The sequence below is a fragment of the Eumetopias jubatus genome, unplaced genomic scaffold (genome assembly GCF_037043125.1).
Source record: "Eumetopias jubatus isolate StellerSeaLion01/CBP00866 unplaced genomic scaffold, mEumJub1_p1.0 scaffold_11, whole genome shotgun sequence".
In the NCBI taxonomy this organism is placed as follows: Eukaryota; Metazoa; Chordata; class Mammalia; order Carnivora; family Otariidae; genus Eumetopias; species Eumetopias jubatus.
In genome coordinates, this window is record NW_028274817.1 from 120,274,281 (window position 1) to 120,288,917 (window position 14,637).

Genomic DNA, 14,637 nt, shown 5'->3' on the forward strand with positions numbered 1-14,637 from the left:
CTTTTTACATGAAGAAGACAATTTGCTTAAGTAACCTGATGAAGACAAAACACAGAATCTTTGTTTTCTGGGCAGATTACATGAAAGGTAAAGAAAAACCTTTGTTTGCAATTGCTTAGTAAGAGCGGACCAATAATCTAAGAACACTTTGTCCTTTTAACAGAGAGAAAACCAAATTCTAATTGTGCACCACTGCACTTTTGATATTAAAAGTCTTCCCTTTTTTCTTTTTAATATAAATAAATCCATTTTAATGTCAGTCTGCTTAGCCACACATAAGATTCCTTTCTCAAGAGCCCTTTTCCTCAAGCCTTCTACAACTTTCTGTATCCATTTGGGTTTTGTCCTTTTCTCTTTCTTATTCTGGAACAATGATTTTCCTTTAGGATGAAATTACTTTCTTTTTTCCCCCCTTACCAAAAATGCATCTCCATCCCTCATACCTTCTTTTACCCAAAACACACCTCCTCCTTTTCATATGCAGTCCCTTTCGTCCTTGTTATTTCTAGTAGTTTTGTAAAATCAAAAACAAAACAAACAAACAAAAAAACTAAAAGCAAGCAAACAAGACCCTCTTTTTTCTGACAACTTCCACTTTATTAGTTCAAATGTTATTTTCTCGATTTCAAAAACTTACAAAGCTTATCTAGGAAAGAAATGGCCCAAGGCCGGCGCTAAGGAATAATCACAGATGTATTCAGGGAGGACGGCACGGTCGCCTCTGCACCACGTTCAGTGAATATACATCCCTTCTGTATAGTACACTTGAAACAAACCATATGCTTTCTGTAAATTACAGCATGAGATTCACTCGTGTCTCCTCCAGGCTCGTGCTGACATTGCTCTGTGAGACTGCGGATGATACGACAGGCAGGGCAACAGGATCCCCACGTTATTGCTGAAGGCGCTTGCTCTAAGCTGAGCAGACAGAATACAAATTCGAAAGATGGAACAGCAAGGTCCAAACTGATGGCACAGCTGTAAATTGCTGGGAAGCCGCCATCAGAATTCCCAGCCTTGCAAGCAGTTACAGGAAATGGGGGAAGTGCTTTTAGATAATTTTTTTTCTTCTTTCCCCCCCTTTTGTTCTTTTTCTCCTTTTCTTTTTCTTTCTTTTTTTTTTTTCCCAAGGGTGGTGTTTCTTGCAGTGGCCTTTTCAGCCGGCCACACAGACCCTTCCGTTGCTCAGTTTACTGTGGTAGAAGAGCGGTGGCTTTCAAACACGTTGGATCATTCCACAGCAAGAAAGAGAGTGTATATTACGGCCCAGCACCTACTTAACACCGATAAAACCACGTAAGTAACTGAAATAAAAGTTTCATCAACTGGCCCGTATTTCCTATGTTGAGTATATGCTATGCGTGCACTCTCTTTTGCACTTTATGAAATTATCCTTTTATCTGTATGCAGATAATAAATCCAACTATAAATGATAGATAAAATTGAAGAGACGTAGTATCCATTTATCTAGATAGATGTAGATAATACGTGTATTTTCGATTTAAATAAATGCTAATGCTCACTCCCCAAGGGTCTGGGAGCCCAGTCTGAGAAACAGGAAGTTCCAGTAAATCCTAGCGCAGCAGGAAGAAGCTCGCCTGGGAGCCCATTGCATCTCACCCTGCACAGGGGCGCCTGCGCTCCCCACTCCCCGGAACCGTGCAGGGCTTGTGCGCAGTTAGCTTACGCTTCTTGTTCCAAGTGCTCTGACTTACTCTCTTCTCGGTTCATTTTGCGGTCGCAGCCCTTCTCCCAACTTTTTAAACTATTTGTAATTTTTGCTTTCCAGGGAAACCTGGGAAGCAGGCCACCGTGACCTGTCTATCGTATATCAGCATCCTGTGGTAGATCAGCAAACTGATAAATACATTTCAAAATTATTGGAACTATATTCTTTCTCATAATAATTTTTTTCCGTGGTTATCAATAGACCCACATATTAGTTTCTCTCTGTAAAAATTAAAAAACCAAAAGTAGATAAACTTATGTTTCACATTTAATGTTCATCTTATTTGGAAATGAGTTTAGATGTTCACTGAATAGCCATCATTTCATTTAACGTAGCATAAACTTTGCCCTTATTTTTACACTTGTTTAAATTGCTTTCTTTTAAATTTTATTTTTATTTATTTATTTTTTAATTTTATTTGTTTATCTGAGAGAGAGACAGACAGAGATGGAGACAGAGAGCAGGAGCTGAAGGAGAGGGAGAAGCAGACTCCCTGCTGAGCAGGGAGCCCGATGTGGGGCTCCATCCCACGACCCTGGGATCATGACCTGAGCCAAAGACAGACGCTTAACCAACTGAGCCACCCAGGCGCCCCAAGATTTTATTTTTAAGTGATCGCTACACCCAATATGGGGCTCAAACTCACAACCCCAAGATAGAGTTGCACCCTCTACCCCCTGAGCCAGCCAGGCCCCCCCTAAATTACTTCTTTTTAACAATGATGCTTGGATTAGACATCAAATAGTTAACTGTTTTTCTTAGTTATTTTTTTGTTGACAAATTTTGGAGACGGGCTTGCTTCTATTAAACCAACGAATTTGAATTAATTTTTATTTATCAAAGATTATCACAGATCGTGTGAACTTGAAAAAATATCTGGGTTACTTTCTACATTTCTGAGAGTATACTTGATTTACATAAACAAATTTCTTTAAGCCAATTAAAATAGACTTCTTTACAAATTAGTTTGGGCAATACCATCCAGAGGTAGAAAAATACCACACGTCTATAATATACATACACAGACGTACAGATAATCTGACACACAGAGTTCTTACAGCTCTTGTTTTACAAAGTTTAGCCGTGTCTCAGATACAAAACTCAAAAAAAATAGTTAGATCCAAACTGTGTTTCTGGCACATACACTAAGTTAAGGTTACATGGTCAGATGACCAAAGTTTCTACTGAAGATTTGTATTTGCACACTACATGTGAGGATCCTTTCAGAGCTGTCTTTTGAGGTCATTTTGTCTTTTAGAAGCTTCTCGGCCCCTCTCTCCCTCCGGTCCCCTAGTTTGCGAGACGAGACCTTCAGCCCCGGGAATCTCTGGGATACCTTCCGTGGCCAGCCCTCTACGATTCTAACAGCTAAGGACGTTTCATCTGCCGGAATATTCTCTCTCCCACTTCTCCTGTATCGTAAGGTCCCCGTGAAACTGTACACGTCGTATCTACCAAGTCACTGCCTCGAAAGGGGGCCGAGCTAGGGGGCCAGCGTGCGTGAGATGCTGCAATGAGCCAGGGCACATCTCGGCGCGGGGCCGCTGCACTCCGAGACCAGGAGGGGTGATGCAGATGCAGGAGGGGGGCCGGTTCGTCCCTCCTTCAGGTTTAAGGGCGGGTCGGTGCACACGGGAGATGAGCAGGACGGTGTCTCCCGGGCCTCTTGGGGGAGAGACGAGAGCCAGCGTGCCCCTGTGCTGGCACGGGACGGACACCCGCTCCGCGCGGGTTTGCGGTTCGCGTCAAGCAGGCACAGCTCAACTGCATCCTTGCTCACGATGGGCTGCAGGGCAGGCTGCCCCCAAATATGCCACTTTGGCCTATTGATTGTTTTGAATTTAGTTACACGAGAAACAGCGGGCGCAAGGACTCTCTGACCTCCTCTGTGCCCTGGAAGCAGGACCTAAGTGTCCCCCGGGAAGGTGCCCGCCCTGTCCCGGGAGGAAGGGAGACAGCCTTCTTGCCAGAGGTGGGGAAGTCAAGGCCGAGAAGGCCGTGTAAGCAAACGGGCTGCTTCTTCGCTACTTCGCTACCCCAAGCCCCAACTTTTGTCAATTCTTCACAGATTTATGGTTTCTTTGTCTAAAAGGCGTAAAAGCTGCCAGCTTTGCTACTTCTTGGAGTCTCCTATTTCTACGGGCTCCCATACGCACACAGTTACATTTGTTTTTCTCCTGTTAATCTGTCTTCTGTCGATTTCATTATTAGACCAGCCAAAGAACCCAGAGGGAAAACTTTCCTGCCTCTACCATGTACTATATTTTTACCTACACGAATACCGTTATACATGAACGTAGAAAACAATTAGGTAGCAAACCCACTGAAGTCTCAACCAACACTGGAATTTCACTGGCTGGTGGGATTAGGGGTGTTTCACATTTTTCTTCCTTTTAGCTTAGTTATATGTCCTAATTTTTCTACGATTACTGTGTATTACTTTTGTAACAAGAAACAGTTACTGCTTGTTTTCTTGAAAGCGCTACAGTAGACGAGATGATCATGGAATAAACAATTTTGGCTGCTTTTTAATGCAGATTTCATTACTCGAAGATTCTCACATCTTAACTGCAAAACCCCGAGGGAACAATTCCTAGTCATCCTAGATTATTCTGCTCATGAAAATCTTCAGGAAAGAAGATGCCAACCAAAAACTGGTGGTAATGTTTACTCGTCCGCTGGTCAGTCTCAATTTCTCTTCCACAGAAATTCCTTTCTTACTCTGCTCCGTGTGGAGATAGAAAGCTAGTCCTTACCCAGCCTTCACGAAAACAATTCTCCAGGTACTTGTGTAGCAGTCTCTGAGCTTCTATCTTCAGTAGCGCTACTGGCATCTAGTGGCGAGAGGCCGGAGGTGCGGCTCGACCGCCCACGGCGCGCAGGGCGGCGCCGCGGAGAAGGTGCAGGCCCCAGCGTCCCTAATGCAGAGGTGGGGAAACCCTGGCTTGAGGTTCCTTGTCAAGTATGATTTGATGCCAAAAAGGTTCCGTTTCCCAGCCATTTTTTAGAGTTCACCGTTGCAGGGGTGCCTGGGGGGCTCAGTCGGTGAAGTGTCTGCCTTCGGCTCAGGTCGTGATCCCTGCCCACTGGGGAGCCCGCTTCTCCCTCTGCCTACCTCCCTCTCTCTCTCACACACAAATAAATAAATAAAATCTTAAAAAAAAAAAAAAGAGGAGAGGGAAAAGTGACTGGTGTAGACTCTAAGTACACGCAATCCTGCCCCTCCTGGGCTTTCTGAGCTGTGGTCGTAGACCCCGGCGGGCGCCCAAAAGCTGCAAATGTGGGCCATGTTACCCGACATCCATCGAAAGGGGTAACCTTGAATGATGTGACAAACCACAGCTTTAAAAGCCCTCTGTGCTTTTGCAACAGAGCTGTTGTCAGGGAAGTGGTCATTCTGGGAAGCCTGAGAGAAGACCCCGGGTAGCACTAAGGGCTAAGAGAATCCTTGCTTCCCCTGAGAATTCACGAGGCTGCTTCCCCTCAGACAATAAAGACTGTGTAGCTAGCAGTGTGGGCTTTTTTTCTCCTTGGGTGCCAGGAACCTCAGATTGTGCTCAGACAATTCAATAGGACCGGCCCCTCAAGTTGGCATCTGTACAGCGGCGTGCTGGCCAAGTTCAAGAAGGCAGCTCTGTAAGGCTGCGGATGGGCGGGGGGAGCCCCGATTTGCAGCGTCTGCAGATTACAGTGGCCAAAGTTCTCCCACCACGGCTGGCTTCCAGCTACGGAGGGTGCACTTGGAGAGTGAGATAGTATCTGCACACTTCCTATGGAGGCGATACAAGGAAGCTGTTTCATTGCGCCTGGGCAGGGGACAGCTTTTCCCACCCAGGACCTGATCTTCGAGAAAAGCTGTCACTTGTCCCAGTGCTTTAGATTGGATATATGAATTTTATAAAATTGTACTGCTTCAATATGGAAGCCACTAAGCCACGAGGTGCTGTTTACATTTAAATTACTTTAAAGTCATAAAATTTAGGGGTGCCTGGGTGGCTCAGTCGTTAAGCGTCTGCCTTCAGCTCAGGTCATGATCCTGGGGTCCTGGGATCGAGCCCCGCATCGGGCTCCCTGCTCAGCAGGGAGTCGGCTTCTCCCCCTGCCCCTGCTGCTCCCCCTGCTCGTGCTCGCTCGCTCTCTCTCCTTCTCTCTCTGTCAAATAAATAAAAATCTTTAAAATAAATAAATAAATCCTTAAAAAAATTTAAAAGTCAGTTCCTCAGTCCCCTTAGCCACATGTCAAGTGCCCGATAGCCACACGCACGAATGGCTACACCATTTTAGCACAGATATAGAACAATTTCATCATCACAGATAGTTCTATTAGTGCTGTAAAGCATTTCTTTTAAACCGATTCCATTGCAATAAGACAATTTATGTTTATTACCCGGGGGATTCGGCCTGTAATTGCAGGGTAGGAAAAGCAATCTGGCCAGAGCGTCTGTTTGTGGGAAGGATGGAAAAGCACGGATTCCAGAAGGCCCTGTGCCTCTAGCCACAGGTCCCGGGCAAGAGGGTTCCACATGCCACGAGATGTGCAGCCTCTGCCTTCGGACTTCACTAGGGGCCAGCAAATCTTGTTCCAAAGTGAGGAGAGTGCCTGGTCCCTGCTTCAAAGCAAAAATTGCGATGCATGACAAGAGCACGCACATTAGAACAAAGCGTTTCCGTGGTCAGGTAATGACCCTCCCAAAGGTGTTCACACGCTGATTCCATATGTCACCTCACATGGCAAAAGGGACTTGGCAGGTGTGGTTAGGTTAAGGCTGCTGAGGTGGGAGATGATCCTGGCTGGTGGGGGGAGGGGCCCAATGTCATCACAAAGGTCCTTACAAGAGGGAGGCCGGAGGGACGGAGTCAGAGAAGGAGATATGCCAACAGAAGCAGAAGTCAGAGACGTGGAGCTTGAGACGCTACACTGCTGGCCTGGAAGGTGGAGGGAGGGGCCAGGAGCCAACAAATACAAGTGGCCTCGAGCAGCTGGGAAAAGCAAGGAAACAGATTCTCCCCTAGAGCCTCTAGAAGGAACGCAGCCTTCAGATTTCTGACCTCCATCCAGAACTGTAAGAGAATAAATCTGTGTTGCCTTTAGCCACTAAGTTTATGGACATTTGTTACAGCAGCGGTAGGTACCTAATAGAGGCTTGACTCACTGATTAGCCCGGTTCATACTGATTGAACACCCAGGCTGCACGCCGCCCCGGAAGCAATGCTTTGGACTGACCCAGTGCCTCTGCCCTCAGGGTTTACAGTCTCTGGGGAGATAGGCAGGAAATGAGCCTTTCCCATCGACAGTAGGCAGCGCTCTAACGAGACAAGTCCCGGGTGATGGGGAAACACAGTGTTAGGGGCCAAACTGTGTCCCCCCAAATTCACATGCTGGAGCCCACCCCAGTACCTTAGAATGTGAGTGTATTTGGAGATAGGGTCTTTAAAGAGGTGATGTACATTAAAATGAGCTCATTAGGTTGAGCCCTAACCCAATGACTGGCGCCCTTATGAGAAGAGGAAGAAATAGCAGGGCTGCAGGCACCGGGGGCGGCCGTGGGAAGAGGTGGCAAGAGGACGGCCGTCTGTAAGTCAAGGAGAGAGACCTCAGAAGAACACAACCCTGGCAGGCACCTTGATCTTGGACTTCTTCTTTGTGGCAATGTATTATGGCAGCCTTACGAAATTAATATCCTATGTATGTACGTATAAATCAATCCATTTCTAAACCCTAATTATGCAGAATGTACTGCTTTTCATGGAAACGTTCACAAAAACTGACTATGGAGGGGCGCCTGGGTGGCTCGGTCGGTTAAGCGTCTGACTCTTGCTTTCAGCTCAGGTCGTGATCTCAGGGTCAGGAGATCGAGTCCCGTATTGGGCTCTGTGCTCAGCAGGGAGTCTGCTGGAGTTCCTCTCTCTTCCTCTCCTTCTGCCTCCCCACCCCCCCATGCTCGCACACTCTCTCTCTCTAAATAAATCTTTAAAAAAAAAACCTATCATAGGCCATAAAGAAAACCTCAATAAATTACAAAGAATAAAAATAACACAAACAGGATTTTCTATTTCGCCACGAAAGTAGACATAAATAAAAATCCATCAAGACCCTTGTATCTGGAAAAAATTAGAAGACGTGTTAATAACACCTTTTGGGTCAAAGGGGAAATACAAAGCGAAATTATAGAACTTCTTAGTGATAATGATAATGAAAAAAAACTCAACAGATTAGTTGACAGAGAAGATGTATAGCACTAAATTGGTTTAGCATTATAAAACTTCAAATAAACACACCCAACTCAAACAACTACCCAAATAAGGCAACTAAGTAAGACGCAAGAAAACAAAGGATTCATAAAAACAAAAACAGTATTTCGTAAGACAGAAAAAACAATAGAACAAATGAACTAGAAACCTGGTTTTATTTATTTATTTATTTATACGTCAGCTCTACGTCCAATCGTGGGGCTCAAACACACAACCCTGGAGATCAAGAGTTGCACATTCCACTGACTGAGCTAGCCAGAACCCAAGCTGGTTCTCTTTAAAAAAAAAAAAAAAAAAGTCCAAAAATAATCCAATAACCTAATCAAGGAAAAAGAAGGGTGAAAACACATATAGAACGTAGGAAATGCCAGAGGAAAAGAACCCTCTCGAAAGGAAGGCAGCGCCCCTCAAAACAATCCTGTGCACTCTTGACAAACGGGAAAACAGATGAAATGGGTCATTTTTAAGAAAAATACAACTCTACCGAAATGGACCTCAAGGGACGGGTCTAAAAAGCTCAGTTTCCACAGAAGAAATGAGTAAGTGATTTCAAGAGCGTGCCTGTGATAAAAAGCACAGAGCACACCCAAAAGGCTCCTCAGCAGAATGCTTCCAAACTTCCCCTCTCAGAGCCAAGAAAAAGAAAAACTTCCACATTTACTTTATTTTTTTTTTAAGATTTTATTTATTTATTTGACAGAGAGACAGCGAGAGAGGGAACACAAGCAGGGGGAGCAGGAGAGGGAGAAGCAGGCTTCCCGCGGAGCAGGGAGCCCGACGCGGGGCTCGATCCCATGACCTGAGCCAAAGGCAGACGCTTAACCGACTGAGCCGCCTAGGTGCCCCCCACATTTACTTTTATAGGGAACCGCACTGACCCTCAAGCCGGCAAAGACTGCACTAAAAAAAAAAAAAAAAAATTAGTGTAGCAAAGCAAAAATTATAAATACAATACTAGCAGACCAACTCCAAAGCACAGGAATGTGTATAAATCATGACCAAATGGAGTTTATTTTACAAAAGGTCACTATTAGGAAATCCAGTAATACAATCAGTCATATTTTTAGAGCTAAGGAAAATCATATGATCATTTTAGTAGATGGAGGAGAGGGATTTGAAAAGCCCAATACACATTCATGTTGAAAACACTCAAGAAAATAGAAATTCACAGGTTCGTCCTTTACGTCATAAATGTGTGTGTGAAACTCCCTTCCTGAAGCCAACATTTTATTTAATGGGGAAACACTAGGTTTTTCACTGAAGTCTGTAAAAAAGGTATATAGTCTTGTATGCATAGTATTTATCTTATCTTTATTTTCGGTCTTTAATAAAATAGGCCAAAACCTCCCAAGAAATGCCTAAAATAGAAATGAGTAGAACCATAAAGCATTCCTGAAAGACACAAAATTTGTCTTGAACAAATGGAAATATGTGTAATACATTCTCAGATGAGAGGATTCAACATCATAAAGATACCAGCTCTCCCTACTTTGTAAAGTATTCTGGTAATGATTCCATCATTTCCCTCCACGCCTGGGGCTAGACGAGTTGATTATTAAGTCCATTTGGAAGAACAAATAAGCAAGAATAGCGGAGAAAATGCTGAAAAAAAGGGAAGAGGGACAGCCCTCACAGATAATGGAACATATCAAAAAGCTTCTATGATGAAAGCAGCCTCGCACACGTTTAGACGCTGCGGAGGTATCATTTCTCATCTCTGGAGTGGCAAGTGCTCAAATTGTGAAAACATTTCGCCGGTGACCTTGTGGGGAACCGTGCATACAGCGCTGGTGAGAACACAATATGGCACAGCCCCTACGAGAGGAATGTGGGGGTACCCAGCAAAAGCCCATGTGCCTTTACACTTTGACCCACAGCTCGCACTTCTAGGGATCCCACAGAAACCCCGGCTAAAACAAGAAAAAATGTCTGCAGAAGGCTTTTCATTGCTGAATTATATTTTTAATACCAAAAAACCAGAAACACAGGTGGGTGATTGGATAATGTGCGCCGCGTGCAAAGGTAAACGGGAACGGAGGGGCCTGTAGGAGCCACTCTGGGGGGGTGTGGGGATCTGATGAATGTATCTGGCATGTGGAATGGATGGGAATTTGGGGGAGCCAGAAGGCAGATGGTAGTGGGTTGAATGGTGACCCTCTGAGAGGTCCCTCTTTAACCTGTGAACATGACCTTATTTGGAAAAACCGAGTCTTTGCAAAGGTAATTAAAGATCGTGAGTCGAGATGATCCAGGACCAGCCGGTGGGCCCTAAAGCCGATGACGCGTGTTCTTAGGAGATGAGGGAGGAGTAGGCAGAGAGGCCCAGAGAACGTGATGAAGATGGGGGCACACTGATGGCACGGCTCTACGGCCAGGAACGCCAAGGATGGCAGGTAGCCCCCAGATGCGGGAGGAGGCGGGGAGGACCCCTCCCCCCGACCCCCAGAGCCTTCAAAGGGAGCACGGCCCTGCTGACTCCTTGATCGCAGACTTCTGGACTCTAGAACTGTGAGAGAGGGAATTTCTGTTGTTTTTAAGCCACCAAGTTTGTGGTGAATTGTTATAGCAGCCAATACAGATGTCGGTGATCTCTGAGATAGGTCTTTAAGTGCAAAAAGCCAGGCCGGGCTGCGTGTTGGGTGTGCTGCTGTTTATCCGAGGGGGCAGCGAATACGAACACAGGTGTGGGCGTGCTTGCGTATATACACTCACAGGTACGTGTGTGCACCTTCCCGCACATACGGCTCTGTATACGCTTACATATGCTTATGTATCGGCTTATAGTAAACAATGAACAATGCAAGGAAAAACAATATTCCCCAGTCACCTGTAAGGAAAAGGAAAAATGGGGTGGAAGGGCAAGAATAAAAACAATATACTTTGTTTTGTATATTTGTCTTTGGAACCATGTCAGTATTTTACATAATTATAAAATAAAATTGAAAATCCAAAATAAAGTGAAACACACGTGTACCCAAGTGATAGCCACACAGAATGGAAAGATTCCAACTTACTTTAAAACACCGTACATTTGAGTACATATTCCTAGTGAGATACACCTTAAAAACTAAAAGAACTGAGAGAAAAATGACAGTTTCCAGTAATTAGATTATTGGCCGTTGCGTTGGTTCTGTTATTCTGAAACCGGTGTGTGTGTGTGTGTGTGTGTGTGTGACATATGGGATAAAGTGAACGAGTAATTATGTGACATTGTCATCCCTTTATCCGGAAAAAAAAAAGAAAAGAAAGAAAATATTATCTATTTAAAAGGCCTAAAAACAATGACCAGCCCAGTAGCAACTAGTACGAAGCCTCCCTGGAGAAATGCCCATTTCCAGGTCAGAAACGTGTGGTCATGCGGGCTAGCAAGCAAGCCAGCTTAGACCCCCGGGGGCACACAAAAAAGGACCCAGGAGCCAACCAGGAGAGGTTCCCCCCCCCGCCAAAGACAGGAGAATTTAAGCATCAATAAGGACAACTCCAATGGATTAAAGCACACCATTTTTTTTTTTTTTAAAGATTTTATTTATGAGAGAGAGGGATAGAGAAGAGCCAGAGAGCACAAGCAGGGGGAGTGGGAGAGGGAGAGGCAGGCTCCCCGCTGAGCAGGGAGCCCGATGCGGGGCTTGATCCCAGGACCCTGCAATCATGACCTGAGCCGAAGGCAGACGCTTATTAACCATCTGCGCCACCCAGGTGCCCCAATAATTCATTATTTGCAAAACTGGTCAATAAAGAAACAAATTAAGCATCTATCTTGGTTTACCCAAACTGTACCACTAGGTAACCAAATAGATGGGTTTCTCTTTATAAAGGTATTTCAAAGTAAGTTTTAAAAAATTAATAGAATTAGAATATCATCACTGTGCAACCTTAGTGAGTTAATGGATCTAGGCATTGATTGCCAAGTTTCAAACATTAAAAAAAAAAAAAGATATCGTAAGTCACCTGATGGGTGAACATAGGAATTCTCGCCACCCGTTCCCTGCCCCTCCCCCCAAAAAGGGAAGGAAATGAACTGGAATCGGATCAAGCTTCTAGATTCAACAACAGCTCCCCCCCCCCTCCAGTATTTATTCGTTGAGAACAGAATTCCCAGGAACGTGTTAAGCTCCACCACAGGGAGCCGATCAGCAAAACCCAGAACACGGGAGGCTCTGAGAACATGCAGTCTTGTTTCTTCAACAAATTGCCCTGCCGTGTTACTATAGATCCTGTAGATTGAAGACAGACACAACTACACTGCGGGACCACGTCCCGCCTACACGGGTGGCCACGATCGAATGGACACGTGGTGGTCAGGATGTGGAGAAATTGGAACCCTCGTGCATTGCTGGTGGGGATGGAAAATGGTGCAGCTGCTGTGGGCGAACAGCCTGGCAGCCCTTCAAAAGGTTAACCACAGAGTTACCGTCCGACCCAACAATCCCACCTTTAGGCCGAAGAGAAATGAAAACATACATCCACACAAAAACTTGAACATGAATGATGGTGGCAGCATTATTCATATCACCCAAAGAGTGGAAACAACCCAAATGTCCATCGACTGATGAACGCATACACAAAATGTGCTCTATCCACACAATGGAATATTCTTCAGCAATAACAAGGAATGAAGTCTTGCCACCAGCTACAACATGGATGAACCTGGAAAACCCAGCGCTGGAAGAAGGAAGCCCGACACAAAAGGCTACATATTGCTTGATTCCGTTTATATGCACTATCCAGGATAGACAAATCCACAGAGCCAGGGAACAGGTGAGTTGGTTGCCAGGGGTTGGGAGGGAGAATTGGGGGTGACTGTTGATGGGTCCGGGGTTTCCTTCTGGGGTGATGAGAAAGTTCTACAATTGATTGTAGTGACACCTGCATAATTACAAATATCCCCAAAACTGACAAATTACATGCTTTAAACAGGTGAACTATATGGTATGTGAATTCTATCTCAAGAGAACTGTTACCAAAAAAACCCCCATAGGCATAAAAAATCCCCATAAATATATATTTGGATTCTGTTCAGTGAAAAAATGACACGAGACAGTTGGAAAAGTGAACCCTGGATATTTAACGACATTAGAAGTTATTAAATGTTAAAATGTGAGGATTCCGTGCATGCTTTTCTCTTTTAGCAATACATACTGAAAGTATTTACAGCTGAACTGAGAAGGTGTATGGGATTGGCTTTGAAACACAGGAAGGGAGACAGGTAGGGGTGTAGACCAAACAGTCAGCCATGACTGATCCATGTTGAGAGGGGGGAGGGCTGCATGTGTGTTCGTTTTACTATTCTACTCTTATATCTTTGTTTTTATGTTAAAAAAAAAAGTAGTACTTCTAAAAAAAGATTTATTTAGAGAGAGATCACATGCACGGGGGATGGAGGGGTGGAGGCAGAGGGAGAGAGAGAATCCCAAACAGACTCCACACTGAGCACAAAGCCCAACACGGGGCTCGATCTCACGACCCTGAGACCATGACCCGAGCTAAAACCAAGAGTCAGACGGTTAACCGACTGAGCTACCCAGGAGGCCCGAAAAAACTGGTATGTTCTTATATATTTAAGTCCACGTAATTACATTTTTCTTAAAAAGAAAAATCACACATTTCCATTCTGTTCTTAAGGCAGGTTAGTTTAATTTTATAGAAGGAATACTTTCAAACAATACAAATGACACAATTAGGGAAGAGTTGACAAAAACAGAGATGAATACTGATTATAACTTATTCCCACGACAGGAGGTTACTTATTTCAGCAGTGACAATTTAGTGATCGGATGACGTGAAGACCAAACTCCCTTTGACTCATTGCACTGCTTCTAAAGAATCCTGGTGGCGGACTTGGGATTGTCTCTGGGCCAGAAGTGCTGGTCAAACACGGCAGCTTTCTTATCCCAAAGCACGGTTATGGGCAAATTCAAACAGACGATGGAAACAGCCCTTCCGACAACAGGACTTCACTTTTCTGACGTGTGGGCTATTCGCTGGGGGGTGGCGGTCTTCACTAGAAAGAAGTTGCAAAACCAGGTCGGCAGAGAGAAGCCAATCATGGGACTTCTGTCTGCCCGCTGCCGGCTTGGCTGTGTCGCTGTCCACGGGCGCTGTCAGCCCGGCCGGCAAGCAGCACAGAACCCATCACCCTCTACCTCCCCCATCTGTCTGGCTTTTCTCTCCTGCTCACTCTGGTCCCATTTGGGTGCAAAGGCAGACCCTTGCAGGGAGGCGGGAGAAGTCAATTAGAAGTGGATCTGGTGGCAAATCCAAGTACTCCTCAGACTGCCACTGGAGTAGGGACTGTATGTGTTTCTGGTGGGGCAAAGAGCTTTTTTTTAAAACAAAACAAAACAAAACTCACACACACACACAACCAAACTCTGGGGTGTGGGGGGCGGGGGAAGCACCCCAGACAGAAGCCTAGATCTACTGGGCAGTGAAGTTAATTGAAACCCCTGGGTGGAGGGCCTTCTGTATTGGCACAGTGGATGCCACCCCCCCCCCGCCCCATTGCTGCTAATAGGGGTCGGCAGAAAAGTTGCCTCGAGCCCCCATCCCACGCAGAGAGCGCTCCACGTGGCAGGTGCTAAGGAGCAGCCACCAGGCAACGGTTCCCGGGGACCTTTCTGTAGCCAGGGGGCAGGGCGCCTGAGAGGTGCATGATT